The sequence below is a fragment of the Tribolium castaneum genome, chromosome 7 (assembly GCF_031307605.1).
Source record: "Tribolium castaneum strain GA2 chromosome 7, icTriCast1.1, whole genome shotgun sequence".
Lineage (NCBI taxonomy): Eukaryota > Metazoa > Arthropoda > Insecta > Coleoptera > Tenebrionidae > Tribolium > Tribolium castaneum.
In genome coordinates, this window is record NC_087400.1 from 15,919,026 (window position 1) to 15,924,862 (window position 5,837).

The 5,837-nt window shown below is 30.4% G+C and overlaps 1 long non-coding RNA gene across 1 annotated transcript; it reads left to right on the forward strand.

Moving 5' to 3' along the window:
* The first annotated feature begins 290 nt into the window (after positions 1–290).
* Positions 291–4,434, forward strand: LOC135266738 (uncharacterized). Its single transcript, XR_010334906.1, has 4 exons — positions 291–377; positions 433–591; positions 645–1,124; positions 1,177–4,434. It is a non-coding gene; the product is annotated as an uncharacterized LOC135266738 (long non-coding RNA).
* Positions 4,435–5,837: the final 1,403 nt, after the last annotated feature.

Here is a 5,837-nt window from a genome sequence, read left to right on the forward strand (position 1 = left end):
GGCTTAAAAACTGCAATTAAAAATTTATTTAGGTGTATGACTTTGTTAGTTTAAGTATGTAGTTTGTTTTATGTCTAATAAAAAATAATATTCATTCTGATTATTTTTGTTATCATATTTCCTGTCTAACGTTTTTTTCCTTAAAAACGTTAAATTTTTATCAGTTATATTTCGAATTTTTTGAATTTTTACGTAAGGAATCACAATATCCGGTTGCAAAGTTTATGGAATATAAAATCATATCGCATCAATGATTAATTCATTTCTACTTCGACTGTACGTGTATGAAAATAATCAACCAATCATGTTCAAGTGCTCTCAATGCGATAACAAGTTTACTCGCAAAGATGCTTTAACACGTCATGTAAAAAAACATAGTAAGTAAATACATTTTACGTTATAGAAATTGTTTTAATTAAGAGCATTTTTAAGGTGATAAATTATCTAAACTCACTTGCACCGGATGTAAAACGTCATTTACGAGATTTGATAACTATAAGCGTCATATTACAAATTCATCATTGTGTTCAATGGATTCGGATGATATGACTCCTAAAAAAGCCCGCCTGACAACTAGAACACCTTTACAAGGTATTTTTGTAAATATTGTTTATATTATTATTATAACTTGTTTTTGTTTTTAGAAGTTACTACTAACGCTCCATCATGTTCATTTCATCAATTTTGTGAAATATGCAATAATCACTACAGAGGATCCAGATTAAACCATTTACGTTCTTTAAAACATAAAAGTGTCATCTCCGCCAAAATTAATGATGATGATGATTTCGTTGAAGAATATCAAGTTGCCTTCAAATCAAGAATTACCTCATACCGATTGAAAAATTCACAACTAGATGACTTGGAAGTGTGCAATTTTTTTGAAAGAAATCAAGATAAACTTATCACTTTAATAACTAGAAAACTGAGAGAATTTAACCAACTTAAAATTAATTTCGAACTTTTTGCTAAATATATTTTACCTTCTAAAGACATTATCGAAATCAAATCATTCAACACTAAAAATATCATCATTTCAATATCGACAAATATTAAGGTAGAACTGGAAGAAATATGTGGCGTCATAAAAAACAAAATGAGTGAATTCTTGGAAAAAGATAGTGGTAAGTAATACCAATTTTATTTATAAACATATTATTGTATTAAATTTTTTAGGTTGGATTTTAATGGAAATTTTGTTTTTGGAACTTAATATCAACAAATTCAATTCACTACGTGCATCAACATATATACCATTACCGAAGGACATAGCGAAGCGGAGAGCGGTTATCAATATTCATAATGATGATAATGAATGTTTCAAATGGTCTGTTTTGGCACACCTTCATTCAACTGAAGTAAATGTTAATCGACATCGAGTTGATGCTTATCGTGAGTTTGAAGAGGAATTAGATTTTACAGATATTTCATTTCCGGTTAAATTAACTGATATTTTTAAATTTGAAGCACTTAATAATATTAGTGTAAATGTCTATGGAACAGAGCAGCGTTTTGATCATGAAAAAGGTAAATGGGTATCAGATATTATAGGTCCCTTTTATTTAACTTCTAAGGAACGAGACATTCATGTAAATTTATTACTTATCGTAGACGATGAAAGAATGATCAAACATTACTGTCTGATAAGCAACATTTCTCGATTAATAAGTTCACAACTTTCCAAACATAATCATGCTAAATTTATATGTAACGGTTGTCTATTATTTTTTTCGAGTGAACAAAAATTAGTTAAACATCGTAAGTATGCTTGTAATGAAGTTGTCACTACATTACCAACTTCTGATCTGATTATAAATAAATTTGGTAAAGAAGTGCCTGGTAATGAATTAACATTTCAAAATTTTGATAAATCTCTTAAAGTTCCTTTTGTATTTTATTTCGATTTTGAATCTATTTTAAAACCTTTACGCAATGATAATTCAGCCGATAATATCCGTACAATTGTTACACATTTACATGAACCATATAGTTTCGGATATTACATAAAATGTGCATATAATGATAATTTATCAATTTATCGGACTTATCGAGGAAAAGATGCTCCTGAAATTTTTGTGAAATGGTTGCAAGATGATGTAAATAGACTTTATCACGATCACCTCAAACATATCGTACCACTTGAAGTGACTCCGTTAGATGAATTGGTTTTTCAAATATCTACCCATTGTCATTTATGTAAAGAACCTTTCAAAACAGATTACGGAAGTCTAAATTGTGATAGAGTTCGTAATCATTGTCACTTAACAGGTGAATTTTTAGGACCTGCACATTCTATTTGTAATTTAAATTATAAGATTCCAAAATATATCCCTGTTTTTTGTCATAATTTAACTAATTATGATAGTCATTTATTTATTAAAGCTTTAGCAACAGAAAAGACCATCATTAATTGCATTGCTCAAACTAAAGAAAAGTATATTACATTTTCAAAAAAAATTTTAGTTGATAAGGTCATGAACACGACTACAAATACAGTTGACAGTATTTTTATAACGCTTAGATTCGTAGATGCGTTCCGTTTCCTTTCTTTTTCATTAGATAAATTATCTCAGACTTTAACTTCTGATGAATGTCTAACCATTCGGAAACACTTTCCGGACGATAACCAATTTAATTTGATAAGACAAAAAGGTGTTTTTCCATATTCATATTTGGATTGTTTTAATAAGTTAGATGATACCAGTTTACCATTGATTCAACAATTTTATGATAATCTTAATAAAACTGATATCAGTGAACATGATTATGAGCGAGCACAGGAAGTCTGGAATCTATTTGATTGCAAAACGTTAGGTGATTATTCCGACATTTATTTAAAGTCTGATGTTTTGTTACTAACAGACATTTTTGAAAATTTCAGAAAGGTTTGTCTCAAAATTTATGAACTAGATCCAGCTCATTACTTAACAGCACCTTCATTAGGCTGGGATGCTATGTTAAAAATGACTGGAATTAAATTCGAATTGTTAACTGATATAGACATGGTACATTTCTTTCGAAAATCTATTAGAGGAGGACTTTGTCAATGTTCAAAACGTAGCAGTAGCAAATAATAAGTTTTTATCAAATCATGATCCTTCTAAACCAACTTCTTTTATAATGTACCTTGATGCAACCAACTTGTATGGAGCAGCAATGTCTGAATATTTACCTTATAGCGGTTTTCGATGGGAAGATCCTAATGAATTCAATGATAACCTAATTCTCAATTTGACAGATAATGCTGATGTAGGTTATATATTCGAAGTTGATTTAGAATATCCTTCTGAATTACATAATCTTCACAACGATTTACCATTTTGTCCTGAAAAATTTATTCCTCCCTCTAGTAAAACTGAGAAACTTTGCGCAACCTTAAACAATAAAGTACACTATGTTTTACATTATTGAAATTTAAGACAAGCTATACAAGGTGGTTTAAAATTAATTAATATTCACCGTGTTTTAAGTTTTAATCAATCACCATGATTGAAAACATATATTGATTTAAATACAGAAATGCGTAACAAATCAAAAAACGCGTTAGAAAAAGATGTATTTAAATTAATGAATAATTCAGTTTTTGGTAAAACCATGGAATCAATTGATAAAAGAGTAAACGTGAAACTGGTAACATCATGGAATAATATAGGTAGAAAACCAGGTGCTGAAAGTTTAATTGCACGACCAAATTTTAAAAATTCATCTATCTTTACACCAAATTTTGTAGCTATTCAATTAGAGAACGAAAAAGTTTTCTACAATAAACCTCTGTATGTAGGTTTTACTATTCTAGATATCAGTAAAACTATTATGTATAATTTTTATTATAATTTCATAAAACTTAAATACGGTAACAATGCAACGCTTTTGTATACCGATACTGATAGTTTAGTAATTGAAATTTTTTGTGAAAATATTTATGATGATATTAAATCTAATATAGAGCGTTTTGATACTTCAAATTATAAAGCAGAAAATATTCATGGAATACCTGTATCGTCTTCTGTCATCGGGAAGATGAAAGATGAATATAAAGGGCGTGTAATATCAGAATTTTTAGGAACAGGTGCTAAAGCATATTGTGTGGATGTTGAAGGTGAATTATCTAAAAAAGCTAAGGGTATTAAACACAATGTAATTACAAGTGAATTACATAAAATTGACTACCAAAACGCAGTTACTGTTCCAAACACTGAAATTATTAAAGAAATGAATATCTTTCGTTCGAAGCTTCATAACATTTACACAGAATTAAAGAAAAAAATTGCTTTATCTTTCAAAGATGATAAACGTTACATCTTAAACAATTCTGAAGGTAGAACATTATCTTGGGGTCATAAAAATATTCCTCCTCAAACTCAGGAATAATATTTAATTTGTATTGTAGTTATTGTATTATAATGTTTATGTATTATAATATGTATGTATGTATGTATGTATGTATGTACTTATATTTAGATGTAATAAACAATTAAAGTAATTTATTGTTTTTATTATTATCCATTAAGCAAATAGCTTATGTGAATTTGTTTCAGGTTTCCAAAATAGACAGCACTATCTACTCTACCTACCTGAGGTTCGACTTCCCATGGAAGGAACAATTATTATATTTTAAACAAATAATAAAATAAACTTGGTGCGCAACAGACAAGTTAGGCAAACAACATTACAAACACGCATTATTTGACTTTTCAAACAAAACCACAAATTAAAATCTGTCACATAACCGCTGGCTACACCACGGTTAGACAACCAACATTACACCCAATATTAATTTTTAAATAAATTAAAATTTTGGCGCCATTTTTTTAACAAACAAACATGGCCGACTAATTTCAAATATTTATTTTGAAATAATTTAAATTTGGCGCCAATTTACCATTAAACAAAAATGACCGCCGCCGACTTTCAAACTTCCAAGATGGCGACGATTATTATTATTATTATACTACATAAATATATTTGCATCATTACAAATGGCGTCAGTCGGCCGCAGGCCGGCTGACCAGCTGGTCGCAGGCAGGGTGGTGAAACCTAAATGCACCAAGCCAAGTATAGGCGCCAAATTCAAAATCGACTGTAGTTCGGCTTGCCATCGCAGATGTCGCACACACGTATAGTCAATTTTAGCGAAGCCACCTATAATATCGGCAGAAATTAACAGTGGACCTGTGACAGTTGCCATTGTGCCAATCGCCATTTTGTGCTTGGTTTGTTTGGTGTTCGCCTTCGGCTTTGTTTTATGTGAAATTAGTACTGTTTTGTGGTTTTTTTCGTGTGTGTGCTTTTTTGAACTTTTTTATTGTGGGAATATAAATAATTTGATGGATCAATCATTAGTTTATAGTTATCATATCGTGTATATTGACTAGTGATAATAAATCTTTATTACAAGTTTATTGTCTTTATTTGTTCTCATATTTTATTTTTCGTATTCTTTGTAAATATTCAGCAACAATAGTTGTCTAACATCAGAAAGTGTTATTAACAACTATTGTTGTGAATATTTACAAACAATACGAAAAATGCAATCAAACTTTAAAAGGAAAGTAACTACGGGCAATTCAAATCGCCCGCGATAACACTTAGTACGCGCTGGCCACAATAGATGTGCTAGTGACACTTTCGCTCTATCGGGACAAGGACAGATGCGTTTCTGTAAAACCTGTTATTCTGTGGTCGCAGGCCAGCGAGCTGCGATTACGCGCTTGCGTCTGCGGCTGACTGACACATTTTCACACATGCGCAGTAGAGGGAGGTGGAGGTGGTTTTTGAACCGGCTATCTCTATCTACTGCAAATTGCTATTGAAACTGACCTGTTTTTGGTTTTGGG